Below are 27419 nucleotides of genomic sequence, written 5' to 3'. Positions count from 1 at the left end.
CATGATTGGGTTTGATGAAAGTCTTTCCATGTAGTTTGTTAATAGTTGGAACGACATGAGAGTCGTCATGGGTGATATCTCTTTTGAAATCAATGAGGATGGCATTTCCTAGGCTACGGGTCTATCTACCGAGGGAAGGAAATGGAAAAAGACTAGCAGGGTCACTGACGAAACCAACATGAACAAATTCTTCAAAAAAGGTGAGGAGCCTGTTAAGTTGCAGGGGGGCTTCAATAGAGATTGTCTTCCTTATCCGTGGGACCAGGTGTGTAAAATTGTCATAAAGTATTTTACCCTTGAAGGGAAATATGGGTTTTTTTTATTACTACCACTTCCCGTTGCTTAATCATTTTCATAACCATGATATTATTTCCTTTCCCTTCTTTTTACTGCATGCTTTGGAGTCCATTGTTAAGGATGTTCAACAATGTATGAGTCAAGACAACAATTTTACTATCCTTCACCAAGGTTTAATGTTTCGTCTCTACAATTTCCACTGGGCCCTCTGTCCGCCCAAACCTATCTTTGTCCAGTCTGCCCCCTCCTACCCGAGCCCCTCTGTTGACCTTGCTGGTGATGAAAAGGGAAATAAGAAGACCTCAAAGAAGCCCAATACCCCCTATCAATCTCCTAGCAACCCCCCCTCATTTCCCCTCCTAAAATTGGGGAAAAAAACAAATGTAACCCTTTTGCTGCCAAAGTCGCCTCCAAAAAACCTAGAAATGATCCCAAGGTCCTTTTAGTTGAGTTTGACGCGGAAGATGGTGTGACGTCTCGTAGGTCCAATAGATTCACTGGTAAACCCCGCATGAAATAACTTGTTGTAAGAAAAAACTATGTCAAAGATGATATGGAAGACCCAGAGAAGGAGGACAGTGATAAGGTCGAGGATGACATGGAGGACATGAAGGTTTCGAAGTCTTCTAAGCTAGACACCAATGCTCCCGACTCTAGGACCTTGCAGGAAGAAAGTAAGAATACCTCCCCTTTAATTGCTACTCCCCCCCCCCCCCCCCAATGATAAAGGTAAACAGATCTGTGAGAAGGATGGGAGGAATTCTAAGGGCTTTCAGACTACTATTGATGGAGGTGAAAAGGAGGATGTTGTTCAATGTGTGGGATGTAAAACTATTTCCGAGGAACTGAACAGTGTGAAAAAGAAGTTGGACTCTCTGGATATGCATGTCAACAGAATTGCGAAATTTGCCCAGAAGGTCATGCATTCCTCGACCACTACTCTGTGTCTTCTGCATCAGGACAAAGAGAACCAGGGAGGCTTGGGAGGTGATACCACGAAGGATCTGTTTGAGTTCCTTGCTGATGATTGGACCGGTTTGCTGCTTTCCTAACACATGGTGGCTGGAAAAAATGATTAATGGGTGTTTTTTTCCATTTTTGTTTAAGGTTTCAATGCTAGATTTGCTGGATCATGGTTATGTTTAATTTCAGCATCAACCCTGTGTGGCTTGTTAAGACTCTTTTTATTTTTTCCAGATACTATAGTATGAGCAATATGCTTACTACTAGGGATAATTAGTTTAATGTTAGTTTCTTTGTAGATATTTGCTTTATTAGACATTATATGGACATGATTGCCATCAATCTTGTGATCTTCTATATTAGTAGGTGGATTATGTTTTTGATAGTTAAGATAAGGATTGGCTGAGACTCTGTCATTTGGCTGCTGTTCGTGTGGTGTTAATGCTCTCTTTGAGGCTTGTTGTGTTATCTGGGTCAACCCCCTTGTTTTGGCTGCTTTATTATAAAAAACATTATATTAATTAGAAAATATATACACATATTCTAATCAATTTTGATTGTCAACAACCATGAAAGTTAGATTATTAAGTTTTGTGATTTTTAGTTCTTACCATGGCACAGGTATACTATTGCATTCAACCTCTTTCAACAATTTAACCAATCATAGCATAGAATAATTTTTTCCGCACACAATTCCTATAGTTATATTTAATTTTCTATTTTAAAATTACTGTAAAATATCATTCGTTTGTGTTACTATTGGTTTATATTGAAAATAGTTAGGTTTCATAGAAATACAAAAGAGTATGCACCTACAAACGGTGTTGTACTTTTTTCTTTTATTTTGATTCATTATATTTCAACATAATCTAGAATTTTTTATTTCATTTTTGTTTTTTATTTTCTTAGTCTCATTTTAGAAATTAATTCAATTGAATAATAGAAATTTAAAATTAAATTTTAGTGTTTATTAGAGTGATAAAAAAACAAATGTTAATTCGTCTTAAAAATATAATTTATTTTTATTGGAGGGATTATATTATGTTAGTGGAAACATTTAATAAAATATAATATAAAAAACAATTTACTTTAAATTTATTTAAAACGAGTGAAAATCTAATAAAAATAAAAAATCTTCATGAATTTCATTTGTGTTCATGATGAACTTTTATAACCATGGAGGTAAGAGATTTACATATTTATATATTAATAATAAATAATAATAATTAGATCATATTTTAGAAATAAAAAAGTGTTATTTTTAATGTAATTATATAATATTTTTTTATGTCAATAATTGATCATATTTTATAATTATGATTAAAATAGAAAATAAAAATTTAACAAATATAAATAGAAAGAGGTTACTCAAGGGACTATCCTCTTGACATTGAAAATCAAGAAATCTTTCGAACAATGCTAAAAAAAAGTTGCATGTTGAGGGAGCCAATGGGCTAGTCAATTCAAACAAGGAAATGATAGGTAGTGTCAAATTAACTTCTATAATCCTCAAGGTCCTCAACTTATGCAGACGGTCTAGACCCAAAAGGGATAGGAAGAATAGCTTCCTTGCAAACCCATGGTATGATGAAGAGTGTAAGGCAACAAAGAAAATGGTCAAAATACAGGGTAATAACAAGGAATATACAAGACTAGTGAGAATGAAAAAAGAGGATTACATGAAAACAAGGAGAAAAGAGTTGATTAAGCTCGGGAGGCACAACCCAAGAGGTTTTTGGAAAGAGCTACAATAGAGAGACACAAGCAAAGAAAATAATATCATGGATCTTCAATGGTTAGAGTATGCAAAGTAGTTATATGAGAGGGATCAAGACAAAGATACCCCACCGATGATCAAATCAAGAATTAAACTCTTCTCCTCAGATAATATCAAAGAAGGAATTAGAAAGCTTGCGGTGGGTAAAACTCGGGATATAGATGGCATACAAGAAGAACATTTAAGATGGGGGTTGGAAATCCTCACACCTCACATCAAAAGAATATTTAATGGAGTTATTCAAAATGGATTTCCGACAAATTGGTCAACTAGTGTTGTTGTCCTCTTGCTCAAAAGTGGAGACATCAATAACCCCTCAAATTACCACACTATAATGATCAATCCTCACTTCAATAAACTTTTTGGGAGCATGATTGAAAGACAAATCAACATATGGGCTGAAAAAGAGGTTAAGAGAGCAAAAGGACAAGCAGGCTTCAGGCCTAATTTTTTTACCACTGATCATTGCATTACACTCAGACATTTGATTGAGAAGGTATGGGATAAACAGGGAGGGGAAGTATTCTACTGCTTTGTTGATTTCAAAAAAGATTTTGATACAGTACGCAAAAGCAAATTGTGGAGCAAAATGGAAGAGTTGGAAATTCCAGTGCAATATAGAGTTGTTGTTCATATATTATATAACCAAGTCTGGGCCAAGATACAAACCAAACATGGATTATCAGAATGCTTTAGAAGTGAGATTGGAGTCAAGTAGGGCTTCCCATTATCCCCTACCCTATTTGGGTTATACATTGACAAGTTAGAGGAATGGATAAACAAGTTTGGTGGTGGGGGAGTTCATTTGGCCAATTACTTTATAAAGTTGCTCTTATATGTTGATGATCTTATCTTAATGGAAAAACCAACACAAGATTTGAAAGAACACTTGAAGGCTCTAGAACATTTTGTCATGAGGTGGGGATGCAAGTGAACACTAGCAAAACCAAGGTCATGATCTTCACCTTGAAGAGAAAGAAGGCTCGTAGAGAATTTGTTTTTGAGGGCAACTTCTTACAAATGGTTAATGAATTTAAGTACCTTGGCCTAGACTTCCACAATAAACTCAATTGGGAGACATGTAGGGCAAAAAGGATCCAAGGGGGCTAGAAATCCTTATACTCACTTCAAAATAGATGTAGAGGAGCTGAGTTATGGGATTGGAAAAATAAGAAAACTCTTTTTGGGCTTCTTGTGGTTCCGGTGGTACTATATGGATGTGAAGTATGGGGCAACAACACTTCAACAAGGAAATGAAAAACATTTAGAAAGATTACAAAAGCATTTGATTACGGCTAGCCTCAAGATTAAGTCATCTATCCCATATGAGATTGTCCTTGCAAAGGCTTTCCCCATTGAAGCATCAACTATGTTCTAATTGCTAAGTTATTTAAGGAGGATAGAAAACATGGAGGTACATCACTAACCAAAAATAACAGCAGGATAAAGACTAGATAGAAGGAAAAGCACATGGATGAAACAAAACATTAAGTGGATGAATAAATGGGGCATTAATCTAAACGATTGCCCAAATAACAATGGAGAAATAAAGAAATATGTGCAAGATAAATTCAAAGAAAACATGTGGACAGGTCAATTAGGGAGAAAAAAAGGAATACTATATCAAACATTTCAATCCTACACATGACCATACACAAAAAAAACTATATAGGAATGGACATAAAATGGAAGGCAAAAATGTTAATTTCTCAGATAAGGACCAACTCACATCAGCTTAGATGCGAAACAGAGAGATGTATGATACCGAAAGAGGAATGGGAAGATAGAAGATGTAGATATTGCACTCAAGGGGTTGTGGAGACGAAATGGCTTTACATCATGGAGTGTCCAGCCTACAATGACATTCAGACCAATTATGTTGAGACATTAAATGTACATACACCTTTGAGTAATCTATTTGTCGAGGAAAAGATAACAAGAGTTGTGGATCTCCTAATCAAGATACACAACAAGAGAACCAAGTTGCAGAAAGAGAAAGAGGCCTAGCAGTCCCAGTTTTCATTCTGGGTTTGTTTTTGGCTTAACATGCTTTGCTAGCTATCTGTGGGTCCCATAGGTTGTTCGGCCTTGTGGACATTATTAAAAACATTCATTCATTCATTCAGTCATAATGTTTAGAAGAAATCATTTTAAAAAGTACAAATGGTTGTTGTACTTTTTCCTTTTATTTTGATATTTCAACATAATCTAGAATTTTATATTTCATTTTTGTTTTTATTTTCTTAGTCTCATTTTAGAAATTAATTCAATTGAATAATAGAACCTTTAAAATTAAATTTTAGTTACATGTTTTCTTTCTTCATAAGAGATTATTTAAGTATAATATATTCAAATTGTTTATTAGAGTGATAAAAAAGAACAAATGTTAATTCATCTTAAAAATATAATTTGTTTTTATTGGAGGGATATTATATTATGTTAGCGGAAACATTTAATAAAATATAATATAAAACCAATTTACTTTAAATTTATTTTAAACAAGTGAAAATCTAATAAAAATAATTTTTTTCCTGAATTTTATTTGTGTTCATAAAATCATGATGAACTCATATTTAGTTTTCTAATCATAATTTTAAAAAGAAATATCACTTGACTTCTTATTTTTTAATAAATCAAGTTTCTATTTTTTATTTCACTCTTAAGCTCTTTTTATATATTTATTTGTTCCTCTTCACTTCTTTTTATGCAAATATGTAGATAGTCATCTGCAACTAACAAATCTCTCACTCAGGCATACTTTATTTCTCCCTCCCAACCTCTCTCTCTCTCTCTCTCTCTCACACACACACACACACACACACACACACACACACACACACACACTCTTCCACCTCTCTCATTATTTTCCTACTATCTCTATTTCTCTGTATCGTTTTGGACATCTTTCCCTCTCTATATATCTATATTGCTCTTACACCTCTTCTATCTTTCCCCAAGTATATATCCTTCTTATTCCTATCTCTCCTTCTTTCTATGCCGATCTATTCCTCTCTCCTTATCATACTTATCATACACACATTCTCTATCTCCATCTCTCTATCTTTTCCCCTCTCTATCCCCTTCTCTACCTCTAATACCTCTCTCTACTACTTGTCTTTGTCACCTTCTCCCACTCTCACTCTTGCCCCTCTATCTCTAAACTAACCAAATCCTTTTATGTTTTCTACTCTAAACTAACCACACCATTGGCAAGATGACTCTGGAAGATTTTCCTTATTTAATGTCCATCAGTAAAAAAATTCACAGCTTTATTTAATGTCCATCAATAAAGATTTTCATGGCTTTATTTAATGTCCATCAATACTGATTTTCATAGCCTTATTTAATGTCCATCCAAATATATTTTGGAATATGATAGAAGAAAAGACATAAAGCACAAGATTCACAACCATATAAGGAAAAAAACTAAAAACCAACATAATACATCATAACCTTCTCTTTTTCTTTTAACAAATTTAATCAATTTGATATTTTGTAGTGACTTTGTTACAAATATCAATTATATTTCATATATATATATTTTAAATTTTATTTTATTTTATAATAATTTTTATAATTTATTAAAAAATAAATATTGTTTACATGTATTCTTTACATTATACGAAAAAAATAACAAACCAAATAAAATTACTTTTAAAAAGTAAAGTGAAGATTTGTTTCATAACCAAAGGCAGTAATATAAAAACTCACTATGCATGCCTCGTTCCTTCAATCATTATCCTTATTACTTACAACTTTTATCAAAATATATAAGCTTTTCTGTACATATATGATTTAATATATAGCATTATCTAACAAAATTTAATATTGCATTTGGTTGTAATCAAACAAGAAGATCAGAAAATGGTTGCAATCAAACAAGTAATAGCAATAAGCTGGTAAAAAAACAAATTTTTCTGTAGTTCTCTGGATTAAGTTGTGTAAAGAATTTTTTATCATCATTTTAGATTATACTGCATGATCCATCATCAGAATGAAATGAATAAAAAGCAGAATTGATCATAAATCATATAGTATGAAATATTGTTAAAAAAAATGAAATGCATAAAAAGCAGAATTGATCATAGATCATATAGTATGAAATATTGTTAAAAAAAATCTTTTACACAACTTAATCCAGAAAGCTAAATGAAATCTTCATGAACTTTAGAAACTACATAAATTTAAAAGCATGACTTACCATTAAGAAAACTTTAACATCCTTCATGGTGAGCTGCACACTATCAGGATCATGTTCATTCACACCTCTTTCCACCAGATCAAGCAAAGACTACAGAAAATCTTGCCCCTTGCTCTTACCCCTCACTCTGTCCTGAATAATACTATCAAATAGCTTATCAAATCTCACAAAAACCTTCTGCATCCTCCTGTAAAGCCCCTGAACATCCAGTCTCTCCAGAAAGGGAAAAAGATCAGAAGCATTGGGCACACCCAGAACATAAACAAGTTCCCCAACCAAATCCTTAAATTCCATCCCCCTTCCACCAGTCTCAGTACTGGTGCTCCACATCATATTTGTAATCAGATTCAGTTAAGTAATAAAGGCCTTTGCCTCCATATCAACACTGACCCCTTTTACAGAGTCCTTATAAATGTTCCCAATTGTTCTGCGCACCTCCTCTCTTCTCAGAGGCTGCAGGGCCTCTATATTCTTGGGGCTAAAAAGCTCCTTAACACAGATTGTTTTGAGCAAACGCCATCTGGGTCCATTTGGGCTCCACAGAATATATGATGCATCTTATGCAATGCATCTGGCAACCATAGGAATGCTTCTGTTTGCAAAGGTCTGGTCATTATCTTTCAGAATCTCCTTCGCCATTGCAGAGGAGGACACCCCCCAATCAGTACCACTTAAATCACACATTAAGTTTTGATCTTTAGACTTAAAAAATACCACAATTGATATCTCTTCATGGACATGAGAGGGCCATGTCTCTGCGGGATCTTTGAAAGGCATTCATGTACATTGGGCTCCAGCAGATGAAGATGACCTAACAGGGGCAATGCAAAAGGCCCTGGAGAAAGCCTATTAGATCTCCATTTTTTGATACCCACTATCAGAAATATAACAAAACCCAAGGCAGCACTCAGCCAGTAGTACAATATGCTGTTTCTGCTGCTCATATCCATGATTTCTGTTCAATCTGAAACTCAGCTTGTTCTCTGTACCGAACTCTGTGAAATTTATTTGGGAGAGAACACAAGTTCAACTCATAAACGACAAGAGTCGGATTACGCATCTGCTGATGAAAATGCAACAGTATAAACTTGCGAAGGGTTGTGACGACTTTTCTAATGAATATAATTGTCTTTTGTTTTGTTGGGCTGGTCCGAATGTGATGTGTTGGCTGGTGCAGGTATCTAGGTACGAGGAAAATCTATATGTTAATCAGGTGTGGAGAAAACCATTGGGCTGATCAGAATGTGATGTGTTGGCTGGTGCATGTATTTAGGTACGAGGAAAAACTAAAATTATATATTAATCAAGTGTGGAGAAAACCATTTTCAATTGGGTCCAATGAAGCTAAGGATTTAGCAATATGAAGTTTTTTTTATGGGTCCGTTAATTTACACATAAAGCAGTATTTTGTACATTTAATCTTCAAAACATAAGGGAATTTTGTAAAATTTTCAGTAGCCAAATTTTTATGATCTCCATCTTTATTGCTGTAAAAACACAAAAAATAGGGAAAAAAACAGTGTTTTGAGCAGTATCATTTTGTGTGGAGATTAGCTGCTGGCTTTTTTATCACCCTTTTATTTTTTATTGACTTTTTTATTTTGGATTTTGTAATAGTCATTTAGTTTTTATTTTATTGTGAGTAATATTTTTTATTGGAGTTATAAATAAGAAAGAGGAATTTTGAAAGGGTCTCATCCTCATATAGATATATATACCCTTAATAATAACATGGGACAATCACAAACCAACAACCACACATCACTAGAGGTAAGGATAAAGTAGATAGGGTAGACCGCCTAATATTTACAACAAAACAAGTCAAGGTGGCATGAAGCCAAATTGTTTTAGGGGACTTCGAATCCTATTCACCATAGACTTCTCAAGTACACTTCTTGGCTTGGACCATCTTCTTATTTTCCTTATTAGAGGTCTTCAATGAGGTTGAATACCGAAATCCAATTGTAGGGTTGAGGGCACGATAATCAAGGAGATCCTCATCTATACCCTCCCTAATAGTTTCCTTCTCCTTACAAATCTCCTCCACACAACTCTCATTAGGATGAGATCCACACTTAGAAGCAATAATAAATCTATTCAAATTAGTCATGTTCATAAGAGGATCAACCACCTCCTAAATACATCATATACGAGACTCATTTGCAACATAAGTAACATAAGGAACCTTCTAAACCTTTTGCTTTATGTGACTTTGGTATCCTCTAGAGATCCTCCATCGAATAGTAGCATGACAAAGCATGTGACAATGGTGAAAAAACACCAAAGGAATTCACATGCATGATTTATGCACCCTATCAATATTAGCAACTAACATATCTATAATTTGAAAACATTATGTAAAAGACATCGATATATATCATATTTGTTCATTATTCCACTTAAAAAATTATTATATTATTACAATGTAATTATTATTAAATCATTATTATATTATGATATTGTAATTAATACTAAATTATTATTATATATGATTATTTTAATTGTTATATATTTATATTTCTATTAAACTATATTAAGCTAAATTACTGTTATTGTATTTTTAGATTTTTATTAAACTCTTTAAAAAAAATTAATTATAGACTAAATTATTATTATTTTTTATTGGTAAAGTGTTATTTTATTAGTTATTAAAGAAAGTAAAGTATTACATTGCTTAATTTACACCCGTCCCTGATTGTGTGAAGAAAAAAACTAGAGCCCAAATGCCAGATTTTAACCCAACCCCCATAGTCATCAAAACACCACCATATTCCCTTTACAAGGTAAAAATTCCAAGTTTCGACTGTCATACCCATCTCCAATTCCGTACTATAGAGATACACTATATCTGCAACTATAACATATTTAGACAAATACCCTTACATCCCTGTGTTTGGGCTTCCACACAAAAAACTGAAAAACCCTAGACCATCAGCCCAAATTTCAGACCCTACCCCATAGTCACAGTATTGTTATTACACATTTACAAAAAAACCTTTCCCTATACACAGAGGAAACAACTAAACATTGTCATAGCAGAATTTACAAAATTTGAACCAAAACAGAGAAAAACTTTTCAATTTTTGTCAATAGAGAGCTGAAGCAAAATTAATTTCCTACCACCACCCAAGTAGCACGGTCAATTACTGACCTCGAGTACGCTTGCCACGACGCCGAGCTCGATCACGACCATCATTCATGTTCAAACCACTCACATTTGCCACCAAAACCAACGCTTTTCCACCTACAACCATCCTCTGTCGCAAAAGGTTCTTCAGAGAATCCCATGCAAGCACTGCCTCCACCCTTCGTTCAACTCTATTGAAGCCGGTCGGCCAACGCATGAAGGGAACTAATTCATGGAGGTTCACAATCCTTTGGTTTGCAAAGCACTCACTAACATCAAAGCCTGCCCCTAGAATAGCCCATTCTAGAATCGAGTTCAGACCCACCAACCACTCATCATCTAGTATTGTCTACACAACCCATTCCACATTTTCTATGGAGTCACCCAATTTGAGCCCTCACGCCACCACCATAGTCACCACGTCCATATTCGAACGAAACCTAGGTTTCGCCTCCAGAAACACCACGCCAAGTAATGACTCCATAATGTGGATGAATTCATCATCCTTAACCTTGAATAAACGTTTCATTCTGAGTGACGAGACAAGGCCAAAAAAAGCAGCCTGCGACCTGTCTGTATAAAGAGGGAAATTCGCCTCCATCCTCGCCAACCACCTCAAATTGTTGTTGAGAGAAGGAATAAAAATGAATGCCACTATATCCACCGTCCGCTGATTTATTGATCATCCCACATGTGTTGTCTCATCACTCAAACACAAACCCCTACCATTTCATAAATGCATCATAATGAAAATGAGTGCCAATTCATAAATCCTCGAAAGCCACGATACAAAAATCTTCCACACGAGCTTCACCGATTTCGTTGAACCCAACCGCCCTTTTTGATAGAGTGTCAGCCACGTCATTTGCTGATCTATGAACATGACCAACTTGGAAGCATTAAACATCTACCAACTCATCCCTAATTATAGAGACTATCTTACTCAAGTGCCATGCCTGATATTCACCAACAATAATGGCATTAACAATTATCAAAGAGTCACTTTCAATATGAATTTTGGATAAACCCAAGGATTGCCATTAATGCCGCCATTCCTTCCATAGATTTATTTGTTCCAGTCTCAATTCTTTGAGCCGCAAGTGCCATAATATCTCCCCGCCAATCTCGAGCAACAACACCAATCCTTGATGGCCCCAAATAGCCTTTTGAGGCTCCATCGAAATTTATTTTTACCCATCCTTCCTTTGGTTTACACCATTCTTCCTTTTGCCTACTGTTGCAAATCGGATCCACCCGACTAAGCCCATTCACGAGCCATTATAGACTAATTATTATTATAATATTATCATATCATTATATTTTTATTTTATATTTGTTCTTATCCTTATGCTGCAATAGTGAGGAATGTGTTTCTCACCTCTTCTTTCAGTGCTCCTTCTGCTAGGCAATTTGGCATTTCTAGTGGAGACTTTGGAACCAACCCTGCTAGCATGTTTTCTCTTTAGGTTAATTCTAGGCCCGTTGGGGTAAGCCTCTTGTTAAGACTTTTTTTTCTCCAAGTTTCTTGGGCTATTGGACCCTCTTTCATTATTTGGCATATTTGGCTAGAGAAAAATCGTCAGATTTTTCATGATGCTAGGATGGTTGTTCAACATTTGTGGTGGAGAATCATTCATTCTATTCATGAGATTGTTATGGCAAAGTGTGATTTTGATGGGGGGGTGGATCCTGGGGATGTTGATGTTGATATATGTAATTGGTTCAATTTTCCTCTGTAAGGAGGTGTTCCTTCTCTTGGGGGGCAACATGCTTGGTGGATAATGAGAAATACATGTCGTCAACCTTTGCGGAAGATTGACAAGGAGGGTCATTGTTCCTCTCCTCCTCAAGGATTTTTGAAACTTAAAACTAATGGTTCTTCTCGGGTGAATCCTTGTCATGCTAGTATTCGTGGAGTCAGTCGTGATAGTTTTGGAGATATCCAATTTATCTTCTCAATTTATGAGGGTTTTCATACCAATAATTTAATGGAGGCTCTTGTCATTTTGTTTGTGTTCTTGGTTGGAAACAAATTATTTGTGAATTTGATTCTCAGGTGGTGATGACTTTGTTGAATGAGCGACGATTAGATGAGGTTAGTTGGCACTTGGCTATGGTGATTAGGCAGATTCTTTGTTTGTGTAATTCCTTAGAAGCTACAATTTTTAATCACATTCCTAAGGAATGGAATGGAGTAGTTCATTGTGTAGCCAAATGGGCTTCTAATAATTTGGGCAGGTTTGGAATATAGTGGATAAGGGGCAATTATCTCTAGATATGTCTCATTCATTGGACCATTTAGTGGAAATTGATAGAGTTGTGCAATTTTGTCTCTGCTGGGCGTTTGGCCCTTCTTGCTTTGTATCTATTTTTTTGATCTAATATATTTTTACCCCTCTTTTAGTTAAAACAACAAATAGTTGGTCAAAAGAAATATACTTCTTTTTTATATGAAACAATAGTTCATTTCTTAATTAATAGCTATCACTCTTACAAACACCCATCTGCTAACACTTTTCATTTTGATTTGTGATCTTTCATTTCATCTCATTGTTATTTTTCTAGGTAAACTCTATTATTCCCATATAGATTTTGTTGTCTGGAAAATCTTATTTAATATGTATTTAATACTTAAATGTTCAAATCGTAGGAGTTATTTATTTGAACTGCAAGATTAACATGCACCCATGTTGTCTATATTTTATTTGTTGAAGAAATTAACATGCACACATGATGTTAATATTTTATTGCTTGAGGAAATTTAGTATTTTAAAATTGTACGAATGAATCTTGCAAATGTCATTTTTAAACAAGAAACGAAATGCGTCAAGTTCGTGTTGAGAGATTTTAAGTTGTTGTGTATATGTAGTGGTAGAAGCATCTGGTTTAATCTTTTATATAGAAGAGACTGTTATCTATGTCTTAACATTTAATCCATTTGCACAGTATATGAAGATTGTAATGTTTAAACCAAAATTCCAAAAATATGTTATGATATACATGGGCACAATATAGATGTGAATAGTAAACATATTATACAAACTCCACCGAAACCTAAATAGAGTAGTCTTTCATACTTGTGTGAAGAAATTTATAATATTGTCAAGATGAGTTCACATAAAAAAGATTGAAATAGTTCGTCTATCAACAAGAGGTATTTAACATACATGAATTGGGAATCTAAGTATATACTTGGTGAATAAAAATCAGAAAAAGTGACCATGTGAACAACAAGTGAAAAGTTAAATAACAAATCGCAATTTTGATTATTAAACTATACAATAATTAATATGAGCTAAAATTGTACATAATTATCTGTCTGACAATGTTTTTCAAAGATTGAGTGTTAATGGTTTGTTAGAATTCAACTCAAGTGATTTATCTGTTGAGAGAAACAAAGCTCAAAATTTTTGACGTTGATTGGTAAATAGATGAAATGGTAAGAAAAGAAGTTGAATGATTGACTGGTGCAACGTGAGGAGACCACTTTCGAGAGAAACAAACAAACATAACAAAAGGGCCACAATGGAAACAATCATCAATAATTGATGAGTGAGTGTAGAATTGGTATGAAGATTGTGAGATTTTGCCAAGATCAAGAGCTCAATGAAAAGTACAAAATAGAGAGACGAAATATAGGACAAGAATAAATTGTATTCTCATCAATAGATAAATGATCAATAGTTCAATAGTTGTTCATACAATGAATATGATCCTGCATATATATGCAAGGCTATATGGATATGTGAGCACACAAACATGACATGTGACTCAATAAGAAACAAGGGTAGGTAGGAAATAGGTGTGGTAGGTAGGAGAAACAATAAAATATTCCACATGAGGTGGATCACCCACCAAAGGTGGAATGTAACAACAAGACCACAAAAGGTGGAAATTCTCCTACACACACTATCCCAATGTGGCACAAACACCCAAGTGTCTCATACCCAAACTACTATGATATGCATTATCCTAAGTAAACTTAAGTAAGGTGTAATAATATCCAACATGAATAAATAATTACACCAACACCCCCCTTAAGTGCAACTTAGGGGAATGCACTTAAGTCTACAATGCAACTAAGCAATGCAAGATGGGTCCCGACTACAAGGCCATGTTAGGTAGCCATGTACAAATGCAAATGCAATCTCCCATAAAGCAGGGAAAGAGAGAAAAACCACATGGGAAAAAACTCCCCCCCAAAAGAGAGATGATGAAAGCTAGATACAAAGAACTCTCATAGAAGTATGCGAAGGAATAAAACCCCATGTGAGGAAAAAGTCCCCCCCCCCCCCCCCCTCCCATATGAGAGAAGAAGAGAAGATAGGTATCCCCCCCCCAATGTAGAATCTACACCAATGGTAGAAGCTCGAGAATGAATGAAGAAACTACTCCAAGAACGTCGAACAACATTCCTCCCCTTAGGAAGAAACAAAACCAAATGTGTATCCATGAAGTCTCCCCAATCATGAAGGGAAGAGGTAGGAAAAAAATTCATGATGAATAAAGTTTCTGAAAACTACTCAAGTGTCCCCATGTCAATGATGAAAGATACCCCCTCCAAAGGTGGTGAACTGCTCCACACTGCTAAAAAAGGCACTCCAAGATCTAGTGGAGAAGAATGTAGAACAAGTCCCAAAGACTCACACGTCTCCTCTAAAGATAAAGAGACCTCCTCCAACTGTTTTACATAAGTATCCACAATCATATCAACCTCGAAAGAATGATCATGTAGAGAATGAACAAGAGGGTCAGAGTGTTCCCTTGCAACAATCGAAGAAGGATCATCTTCATCAAAGAGAAGATGAATATCATCAATGATGTCTCCCAAATCTGCAATGTAGGATTCAACAAACAAACCTGCAATGTCTGTCAAGTAATCATCCCACGAAACTGAAGCTAGAAGACAAGATATATCCTGCTGCACTGAATCACAAGAAGGCAAAATTGTCGCACTATTTGCATCATCAAGTGCAATAGGTGATGTGATATCAATAGGAGGAGATGAAATACAAGGCTCAAGAATGGGGTCACATATGAGAATCCCCAAGTTCAAGTACCCAGAGTTCTCGTCAAAATCTGAATCGTCACAAGAAGTGTGATCATCATGTGAAGAATCATCATATGCGAAATCAGCCTCATCAACAAAATTTAAAAAGGATTATAACTGAGATGAATGATCAACCACCCCAGTCGCAATGATAGCTCTAGTCTCCAAGTCTCTAATGAAAACCAACTCAGGTGTGAACTCCAAAATTCTCTTAGTTGCCCCATGTGTGATTTGATAGATGAAAAGGAGATTGTTTGTCAAATGGGGTACACACAACACATTATTGAAGGAGTTATCCCCAATGACAATAGATCCTTTCCCAATCACATCCATGTATGTATGATTGCCCATCAAAATCTACGGCATGGTGCAAGACTCAAATGTAGAAAACATAGATTGCGAAGATGTCATATGATGAGAAGCCCCTGAATCTAGAAGCCATCTCCTTGAATCAAGACTTGTAGTAGCACAAAGAGCTTGTCCTTTTCTTTTCCAAAAGGAGTGAGTCCTCCAACTTGTAGATGCCATGAATGCTTTCCCTTTCCCCTTTGAATGTGAGGAAGTCGAAGGTGATGAATCCTCCTTCTTGTAGGCATCAATGTTGTGCTTTTTGAGCATATGTGTGAGCTCATCAATCTTCTTAGAATGGCAACGATGCTCCTCATGACCAACCCTTTTACAATAGGCATAAGTAGGTCTCTCCCTCTTTGGTGAATTGTCCCTCTTGGAAGAGGATGAATCTCCTTGTTGTGGAGAAGATGGTGCTTTCTCCTTAGGCTTTGATTGCCATCTCTTCTTGTTTGAGTTGTCCTTTCCTTGATTTCCTTTGTTCCCTTGATTTGCCACTAATGCTTGAGACTTAGAAGTCTTAAGAATGCCCATTCTTATCAACTTAGTTTGTTCCATCATTAATATTTCAGCGAAAGCATCAAATGTAGGCATTGTGTAGCTTAAACCCATTATCATCCTATGGGTTTGGAAACTAGAAACAAATGTTGCATATTCTTGTGGAAGCTTGCCCATCAAGTTGAAGATTAATTGAGTATCCTTCTTATCAATGCCACAATCCTTGAGTTGTGCCCTCAACTCTTTTGCCTTAGTGACATAATCTTGTATAGTATCAAAGTTCTTGGGATCTAACATGGTGAGATCACTATCAATCTGATATCCCCTAATCTCATCAACTTGACCATACAAGTCTTGAAACTTCTGCCAAGCATCCTTGATTAGAGTACATTTCTCAATATGAAAAATGAGATCCTTTGATACATACTTTTTAAGGTACCAATTGCCATAATATTCTTAAAGAGCCAATCCAAGAGAGCAACAAGATCAGCCTTAGGATCAACGGGAGCAACAATAGTTCCATCAATGTAATGAGTTAGTCATTTTTCCATAAGTTTACTCCATGCATCAATTTTCCAAGTAGCATAATTATGAGGAATTAAGAGAGGAAACTTAGGAGAACCCATAGTAGAAAAGGGAAGGAACACACGATCACAAAAGCACAAGATACACCCCCCAAAATTCACTCAATCAAAGTACTCCCCCCCCCCCAAAAAAAAAAAATAAAATAAAATAAAAATGATGATTTTGGCACTTTATATGTAGTGCGTGTCCAATAGGCCACTTGCAAACAATGACAAGGTGGACTTCTGATTTTTTTTTACAATTGCCTCAATAGGCTAAGAACTACAATGCAAAAGACCAGAAAGATAGATCTATGCAATACAAGTGCCAAATTGGCCAAAAAATACCATATGCTGAAAGTACAATTTCTACTCAAAATCACTGCAAAATGATAGTAGATGAAAAATTATGCACTTTAAAAAAAATGACACCTGAAAAGGAGTTCGTATGAGCCCAAAAGGAGTCCCGAAAGTTGCAAAAATGGGGATTGGACAGGTACAGTCACCAAAAACTAAGATTTTTGAGAAATATGTCCATCAAAATCAAAAAATAATGCCACCACGAGAAATAACACGAAAAATTATCCCATTTCAAAAAAAATTGCTCCCAAAAAGGAGCAAAAATGAGCAAGATATGGCTTTCCAAAGTTGGACTGCAAAACTAATAAGTTCAACAAGAGGGGGCTGATAAATTTTTTAAAAATGATGATGTCAACAAACTGCGGGATTAAATTTGACAGTCATATGGCCATCGCCAAAACTTCGCCTCCCTGCCTGTGTGGCGTCCGTACTGTACGGACGAATGACGTGTCACAGTCTGATTGGCGGATAATGACGTGGAAAGTGTACGACCAATGATTGTTTGATGATGCGGCTGCTGACTATGCAAATTGTATAGTGATGTGGCACACTTACGTGGACTGCTGATTGGGTAGATCCGATGATGCCAACGTGGCACTGAGATGGTAGTCCACGTGGAGGATTCAGGATCTGCCACGTGGATGCGCCGAACAGGATAACGCTACGTGTCAGTTTGCGTGACACAAAGGTGCTGACTGAGCACTGAGGGAGCAAATTATTGGCCGCCACATGGAACTTGGTTGTTTGCCTGTATTGGCAAGTACTGGGCTCAATGACAAATGTGGGGCTGTCACATGGTGGCGGGCTGACAGGGCTCTACGAAAGATAGAATGCGGAGGCAATGGGTTGGAGGATGTCGCAGCCAATGTGAAAGAACGATAGCCGGCAAGGAAAAATACAACACTGACAAAGGGAGGCAGTGGTCATCAGCAAAGACAGGCAGACAGTGGTCGCAGGTGCCGGTTGTTGCAGGTTGCCGACGGTGGACGAGATCATGGGAGCAACAGTGGCAAGAGCGAGGAGTTCGTCGGAGCAGCCAGAAAACCTGCAGCGGCAGTGATACGGTGCTTGCCGACAATGCAGAGGAAGTACAAAGTACGGGGGGGTGGTCATGGGACCCCCCCTCAATACAAAAAAAAAATTGATTTTTGTTTTTTTAAACTTTTTCAAAACTAAAACAACTGCGGAAAAATGATTTTTTTTAAAAAATACCGTAGAAAATATATATATTTTTTAAAAACAATTTCAAAAATCCAAACTGTACCGCTCAAATTGGGCAAAATTTTTCCTCCAAGCCCCAAATTTGGCTTTCACCCAATATAGGCTAATTTATAGTCAAAATTCATGGAAACGACCACCCAGACGCAATGGTGAGGTCGGATCTGGTCTAAGACGCCTCCAAAAGACGCTTCTCCTTAGATCCGCCTCTTGACGCTACAATAATGCCTCTCAAAGATGAATCAATGACGTTCTAATAGCTCTGATACCATGTGAGATTTTGCCAAGATCAAGAGCTCAATGAAAAGTACAAAATAGAGAGACAAAATATAGGACAAGAATAAACTGTATTCTCATCAATAGATAAATGATCAATAGTTCAATAGTTGTTCATACAATGTATATGGGCCTGCATATATAGGCAAGGCTATATGGATATGTGAGCACACAAACATGACATGTGGCTCAATAAGAAACAAGGGTAGGTAGGAAATGGGTGTGGTAGGTAGGAGAAACAATAAAATATTCCACATGAGGTGGATCACCCATCGAAGGTGGAATGTAACAACAAAACCACAAAAGGTGCAAATTCTCCTACACACACTATCCCAATGTGGCACAAACACCCCAAGTGTCTCATACCCAAACTACCATGATATGCATTATCCTAAGTAAACTTAAGTAAGGTGTAATAATATCCAACATAAATATATAATTACACCAACAAAGATGAAATGATTATTAACTAAAAGCACACATAAAACATAACCCACAATTCCCTACTATAGAAAATTATTTCTGCAAAAGATTAGTATATTTACCTATTTGTTTTTCAATAACATGGATATACTAAATGTTTCTTTCCAACCTACCAGAAATGGCTTTTGAAATTCAGAGTTTTAAAACTTGTAGACTCCTAACTGTTCACCTCAAACAAGGGGTTCCCTAAGGCATCAATCAACAACAAAACACCACAATCATGTTGTGCTTTCCATTGAAACAATGATATTTTTTTATATATTTAGATCAAATCAGATATTGCACATAACATGAAATTACAAGTACATGGATTTGATTAATTTCTCAGTCTTGTTTGTCCATATAGGACATTGCTAACACATATATAGCATAGTAGATATACACATTTTAAGATATGAAAGCCTGTGATTATCTCATTTGTATAGAGACTGGCTAGGTTTTTTAGGGTCAAAATGAATAGCTTCTGCAAACAAATATTTTCTTTAGACCAAGAAACTTGTCTAGCAGGGTTTGTTTCAAACATACAATTTGATAGTTTTCAAATTGTAGAGACCAAATTCAGAAAGCATATTGTTATGACAATTTTCAAATTGCAGAGACCAAATTTAAAAAGCATAGACTATGTTTATCTTTAAAGTCACGATTTCAGGATAAGTGACCAAATACCAAATACATAAACCATCAAGCTTTTGGGAAAATGGTTTTTCCTTGTATTGAAGTTATAGGGCTCAGTAAAGTTAGCAGACATGCAAATGCATTACTTGTGAGTATTTTTGAAACTCTTTTCCATTGCAACGAATTATGTCAGATGTAGGTTTGCAATCATTGTGAATTACTGAAGTGTAATATAAAAGAAAACAATCTTATATGTAAACAAGATGAAACATCATTTATTGATGTAGGACAAAAACCATATTGTAGTAAGATTTCAAAGCATTTGCAAAGTATTAAAAGGCTAAACTCCTTGGTCTCCTCTCTTGGTAAAATGAAACATACATTATGTGAGTGCATAATATGAAAAAGTCTTATGAGCATTTCTAGCATTTCAAATAGAGTATTTAACTGAGTTAATGGTACATATATGTATATTTAAGTGATAGTTTGAGGAACTCAAGAGAAGTATAATATTTTAATTAGAAAAAGCAAATTTACAGCCAATTTGCTTTGATGTAGTAAGTAGTAGTGCTCCATATGACAACTATCTGTGAATTATCCTTTTTGCATGGTTTGCTTCTTGTAAAAGCTGCATTATGATTCTTGTTAAGAAATTAATATTGTATCGCAAAATATAGTAAATGGAAATATCTGTATTGAAGAGAGAAAAATGTAATGTAATATGTTTACATTTTTATAGAATGTATTGATCATTCTTTAACAACAATGGCATGGATGATCACATTGTTTAGGTTGAGGGTGAAGTGTCCTTTTATTGTGAAGTCACATAGAATGAAGATAACTCTTGATTTGTCTTGGTTGTAGTCTTCAAATGTTGTATTTTGAAGTGTGGGCAACAATAGTTGGATAATGGACTTATCAAGACAACATTGTATAGTTTGTTTATTCTTAGTTATGAGAATTGTTTTGAGATGAAGTGAGTATACATATGTGACTTCTTGATCACATCTGGTGCAATGAACAGTTTGATCCTCAAGCATGCCATAGTTCTCAAATTTGTAATTACATTGTGGACAAAATGAATGGAATTGAATTGAGAATGCATTTGCCACTTATAAGATACCATCAACCTGTAAGAGATGCTCCAATGTCATTCTAGTTTGCAAACACATAAATTGAAAGATTAGGAGTTCAATTTTTTAAAGATGCTTACCTCAAATGTCAACTACAGTAACCCATTCAACCCTTCCAATGCTATTTTTCCATTTAGTTTGCATATGAATGTGGAGAGGCTTGTGCGGAATGTGTTTTTCATATCTAGCCTTTTTACAACATTACAAGGATTTCATTTCTTTGCAACTGATCTTCTATTGCCAGGTATTGTTGTCCAAAACTTGGATGCAATAGTAGCTATTGAACAATAAAATAGTTAGTTTTTGTGTTTAAAAGAATTTCATTTCAAAGAATGATGCAGTGGAGAGAATTGTGAAGTCGATTAGTATTGAAGAATGAAGAGGTAGGTGTACCTGTACTTTGTATGTCTCATTATGCCCATCTTTGATTTCAATTGTGTATTGTTAACCTTGTTTCTTTGTCCCAGTTACCAATGCACCTATTGCTCCAATAGGGAACTCATTTGTACTTGCGAGTAGTTGTTTTATCATTGTGATTGGTATGAAATTGTATTCTTGACACAAGTGGGCTATTGTTCCAACTGTAATTGATTCTTTGAGGATTAGTATGAAGTCACAGTCACCACAGTCAGTCTATTTGGGGAGCAATATCAAAACTTGATATGCATATTGTCAATCCTGGGACTATATTGTCTTCATATTGTTGTACAAGTGGACCAATAACATTCAGTGTAATTGTCATTTCTGCTTTATAATTTGTTAAGTTTGCATGAAGTACTTCCCTTGTTTTGTTGACTTTGTCAATTGTGGCTTTCTAGACAATGAGCACATCCCCTTCAAAGGTGTTCCCTACTTTCCTTGCATTTAAGTATTCAATGGATATGGAATTGAGCCTTTTGAATTTTGATCTACAAAAACTTTAATAGTATTGTGGTATTATTCAAAAATTTAAGAAATGTATGTTAGATGGATATAAGGTGAGTTGAATACTTTTTTGTTGTTCGTTCTTGCTTCATTTGAGTTTGTTTTCCTATTCTTTTGCTTGGATCCATTGTTGTGCTGCAAGAAAAAGTATGTAGTATTGGAATGTGTTTTATGGAATTGCAGTACTTTGTTTGCATGTATGAATGCAATATTTGTGAATTGTAATAACAAGGTTGTATGTGTGGTGGGAAAATAATATTTGTATTATGTTCCAAGAATGCATTTTACATGATTGTGTCTGTTGATATTTTTCTTAGCACTTTGAAGTTTAATTTGTGCACTGGGTAAGATGCAAGTTTATAAAAGTAGCAAGGTGATTAGTTCAATATGCTTCTACTTTGTAAATAGAGCATACATTTGTGTTTGAATTAGACCAGATATGATCAATTCATGGTTTGATTATATTGTGTGATTGGTTCAACAATAATTGTATATTGTGTTTTTGCATATAAATTTGAAGGATTTTTTTGTGTTTGCTTTCTATGGTCATGTCAATATTGAAATCTCCTAAAATGTACAATTTTTTTTTCTTTTTCTTTGATCGGTAAAAGGCCGAAGCCAAATAATTTTATTAATTCTCAAGACCTATTACAACCCGACTCACTAGGGGTATCGGTAGGAAGAATCAAGTAGAGAAAACCTTCGGTCTTGCCCCATAAAGGAAAATGTAATACAGTAATACATATACAAGTTTGAAGGATTTCCCAGCTACAACATAATTTGTCTACTTGCTCCAATATATCGGATTCAACAGATTTCAATCTACTAAAATCCTTGGAAATATGTCTCTCTCCCATTGTCCTCTTGGGAGGGCACAAAAATTTCCCTTGCTACATCCTTCCCTGAAATCCAGCTCTCAATACCGAGGTCAATAAGTGTGACTCCTGCACAACAGATGCCAAAACAACTTCCAAACAACCAAACCATTTGATAAATCGTATCAACCATAAGCAATAGCATATCCATAGAAGCAAAAACTGAATTAATAAAATTGAACCATCCTTAGTAAAAAAGACTATCACCAAAATAGCTGACCAACATATATATAAATAGAAGCTTCCAATTATGAAATAAAGTCCATCTGGCTAGTGCCATCACTACTAGATTGTCGAAAATCCATACTGAAAAGCCATATTGAAGTGTATCCCAAGAAGCCAAATCTAGGAGAATCCAAGATCTCAGGAGTTTCTAATATATACTATCATAAGGACAAGAGAACATTATATGAACATAGACCCTCATAGCACAATATGCCCAAGAACATGTAAAAAAGGGGTCAAAATGTACAAAATATTTTTTATTTGTATGCAGACAAGGAAAAAAATCCTACAAGTAGTATGAAAATTGAATAACTTTAAGTTACTATAAAAAAAGATTTTTTTTTTAATAAAATACAAACTTTTTGGACTATTGAAAGGAGCAAGAGGAAAAAACATAATTGAATATGTATAATTTACCATATCGAAAGCCATTTCAACACACTACTAATCTTGCCTTCATTCAAATTAAATGTAAAGCTTGTAGATGATACAATAACATGACTGTAGAAGGGTTTTGATAAATTGAACAAGATATTAGAGCAAAGACAATGGACTCCATACAAAAGATAGTTTTTGACAACTTTCCAAGAGTACAAAGCATAGGGTTTCTAGGGATTATCTCTTTCATAGAATTTTGCATTCTAAAATCAAAGAAAAAGCCTACTAAACCCATATTTCTAGGGGAAGAAGAAAGATCAGAAGCAAACCAACAAGAAGCTCCAAAAAAGATTACACTTCAACCACTTAAAACAAAGAAGGCAAAAGGCAAATGATTACAACAAAAATGAACTCAGGAGGAAGGAGCTATATATTTCCTACAAGAAGCCATGAGAACTTGGTCATAGATGCTTGCCAAGGGCCAAATCCACTATATTGAAGTGATATATTATGATGATTCATATCTTGCAGAATCAAATTCCCAACAAATTCTAGAAAAATAGATCATTGAACATAAGGCAACAAATTGTGGAGAAACAGATCATTAAGCATGAAGCACTGAAAATTCTCTAGCAAAAGGAAGAAATTATTAAACTAGACGTACAAAAAGTTATAAAGTAGCAGAAGGAATCAACATTATAGGTTAAAGGTGTTGGAAATATAAATTTTATTTAATCACACTTTTGAAGTATCTGTTACATAAAGACAAGTACCATGTAGAAACATGTTGTAAAATAAAATAAATCCTAAGAAAAAGTCAAGTAAAATATGTTAATTTTTCACTTTGCTATTAATTTCTTATACTTCTAAAACATTGTTAAATTGATTTCCAAATAAAAAATCCCCAATGTGCTTTGGTATCTCTATCCAAGAAGAAGACATTTTTTTTTATTGAAAAAAGTAACCAAACCAAAACTAATATGTAAATATTTACAAGGCCCAAACTAACCACCCAAAAATACTCACTCGATTAGTTTTTCTTCTTTAAAATTTCCATCAAGAACATCATACAAAGGAAATAGGAACAAATTAAGAGGTGGCAAACAAAAGAAACAACACGTTGAGAGCATTGGACACCAAATAGGTGGGGACATGGCATATAAGGATGACTTGATTTCCACATTTGGCATTTATTTTTGTATATGTGGCTTGTCTTTGGCAGATGCTTATGGTTACAAACAAAGCAATTGATCTCCCTCAAATTTTCAAACCTTAGACAACAAGCACATGGATTGAGAAAAGGGATTTCAAAGCTTTTAGTTTTTGAACAAAGATAGAGGGGAATTAACTGGTAAGTGCAAGAATAGGAAAATTATAGAGTGTAATCAATGTGTTTGGAAGAAATTAACACCAGGTTTGTGCAATTCAAGTAGATAGACCAATATTAACAAGAGTGTTGAAATCACAAACAGAGAAGAGCGAAGTTATAGAGCAATGTGTGAATTAGGTAAGCAAAATAATTGAAAGTGAGGAGCCTGCATAAGTTATCGATTCCAGACAGAGTAGTAAGCAAGTGAAATAAATTACAAGTGATCAAGGGGTTCAGTAGAAGAAAGAGGAAAAAATTAACTTAGAAATTGTTTCCTCTCCCTCCTACCAATTAATTTTCATCTACCATCTTCGATCTTAAAATTCACCTCATAAGCATGTTATGTTGCTCTATCGGCCTTTTACTTCCCTTTGGAACCGAGCTTTGTCTTTTCTAAAGTTCCCAAGAAGTTTGACCTCTCAATTCTCCTCATCCTTGTGCCAACTCATGTTTTTGGCTAGCAAATCTTGATGACTTAGAACTACCCTTGCATTTCTTGAATAATCAAGAAGCCTGATCTTGCGATCTCTATGATTAGCGACACCTATTGGCTAATTGGTCAACATACAAACTCCAACATTTCTTCCAATGATGTTTAAAAGTTCAACCTTTCCAAGTAGCCGACACTTCTCTTGAGTATAAAGGATCATATCAAGTAACACGACAGTCATACTTGCATTGGGGTATCAAAGGATCCGAGAACTTATGGTACTATGTTGTAAAATCTTTAACTTGTTGATCACCGTGCATTACGCTCTTCCCAAGAACTAATCCTATGAAGATTTGCATGTACATCTCCATGATGGCTGATTAAACAGTGAAAGACATGCAAGGGTGGTGGCACAAGTTATATAGCATTTAATGATGCCATTTCTTGCACAAGACATTTAATGTATTTTCTCTTGCTCATTATGACCTTCAAAGTTGGCTGAAGTAATGTATCATCATATTTTAGTATTGGTTTTGGCCCATAATGATCAGTTTCCTATAATCAACCTTAATTTGAATTGGCCAGAAAATGAACAAAGATATATTACACTTAGACTGTATGCTCTCGCATGGAAGCAACAAACTTGTTTTGTAGGGTATAGGGAGACAATGACATTGCTAGGAAAGATAGAAAGGAAAGTTGATAATCACGACTGCCAATTACAAAAGGAAATTATTGTAGCTAGGAATCTAGGAAATTAGTTTAGTAGATTGTGTATGGAAAGATGGTGCTTCAAGGAGATGGACCTACATCGATAATGCAACCAGATACATAATTTACAAAAAATCCACAGGAGGACATCCTTTCCGGGTTGACAAACTTAGCTTGGTGATACAAATGGAGTTATGCTGAATTCACGAGGGTGATTTTGGTGCTTGAAGAAGAAGAGGAAAAAGCTAAAAGGCATGACACTTTCCTTCAAAGGGAGCTCGACATGTGGAGGAATCCTATTCCTCCTGCCATTTAAGTGTTGGTTAGAATAGCTAAGTTAGTTTTCTAAATTTTGGCTTTGAATTTGTTACATCCCACTTGTGCCCTAGCTGTAAATATGCAATGATTACACCATGATATATGTTGCCTTGGTGTATTTATGCTATAGTTGCAAGATGTTTAACGTGCCTTAGTTCTCATGTTTTAATTGAATGAATGTGCCCTAGTTTTTTTTTCATGCATATTGAATAAAGTCAACTATGCTTAGAATGATGATTCGATGAATCATAATGGTAAATTGATGACTTGATAGTTAACATTATGACATGATGTTTTACTTTTGTCAATGATCTATGAAATGTCTGAATAGGACAAATTTTGATCTAACTCATTAAAATTGGCTGTGTGTGTGCAGGAGATTGTCGTCCTCCGCAAAGGGAGGGAAAGTATCATCAAGTCAAGAGGTAAAGGGAAAAAAGAACTAATGTCATCTGAAACCCTAACCCTGAGTCAGGTAGTCTCATGATTGACTTGTCAAACTTCGTCAGTCGTTGCGTCAAGTAACTTAGTTGGTCCATACAGAGATTTTAGGGTTCACCACCCTAGGTTTCTTATTGTGTTTCGAGGTAACTCATTATTATTATTTTAAGGAATTTTTGATTAATTATTATTTAAATTTCGCAAAGGCTCATGTTTTATCATGTAAATATATTTATAAATGTATGTATATCAATATATCTTATGCATAGCATGTATCTGAGAGTACGTACACTCGACATTATACGTGCCCCCATAGGCATGGATTCATAAGGCATATATTCATATATATAAATATATGAATATGTTATACAAAACTCTTGAGAAGATTAAGTCACCTTAAAAATAAAAGAAATGGTAAAAACCTTGTTATTTATTTAACTGTAAAGAAAACCCATCCTCTAGTCGATAGAGGTATAAGTGGCGTGAAGAAATAAAGTACTAAACAAAACATTTACAATCCCCCTTTCATATCACCATGCACATTATATATTATTAATTAATGAGCAACTCATATTTCTTATCGGGCAAATTAAGATATAGGGACTTAACATATAAGATCAACATTTCATTATTTTTTATATGAAATAAGAAGGTTCTAAAATATGAAAAGAAGCTCTCAGGCATTCTTTTGGTGTGAAGTGTCGAACCTTCTCCGAGAAGCTTGAGATAGGAAAAATGTGTGAAGGATGGAGGCATGATTGTGGCATGACTCCTCCTGAGGTGGTTTTGCAAATACGCCTGGTATTAGGGTGGAACACATGATGGAAAACATTTTGGAG

The 27419-nt window shown here is 35.0% G+C and overlaps 1 pseudogene; it reads right to left on the bottom strand.

The window, feature by feature from the left end:
* LOC131039708 (geraniol 8-hydroxylase-like) overlaps positions 1-8188 on the bottom strand; it is a 29968-nt pseudogene extending 21780 nt beyond the window's left edge.
* Positions 8189-27419: the final 19231 nt, after the last annotated feature.

This window comes from Cryptomeria japonica, chromosome 6, assembly GCF_030272615.1.
Source record: "Cryptomeria japonica chromosome 6, Sugi_1.0, whole genome shotgun sequence".
In the NCBI taxonomy this organism is placed as follows: domain Eukaryota; kingdom Viridiplantae; phylum Streptophyta; class Pinopsida; order Cupressales; family Cupressaceae; genus Cryptomeria; species Cryptomeria japonica.
Note: the sequence above shows the minus strand (reverse complement) of the source record. Positions and strands in the feature narration are given on the sequence as shown.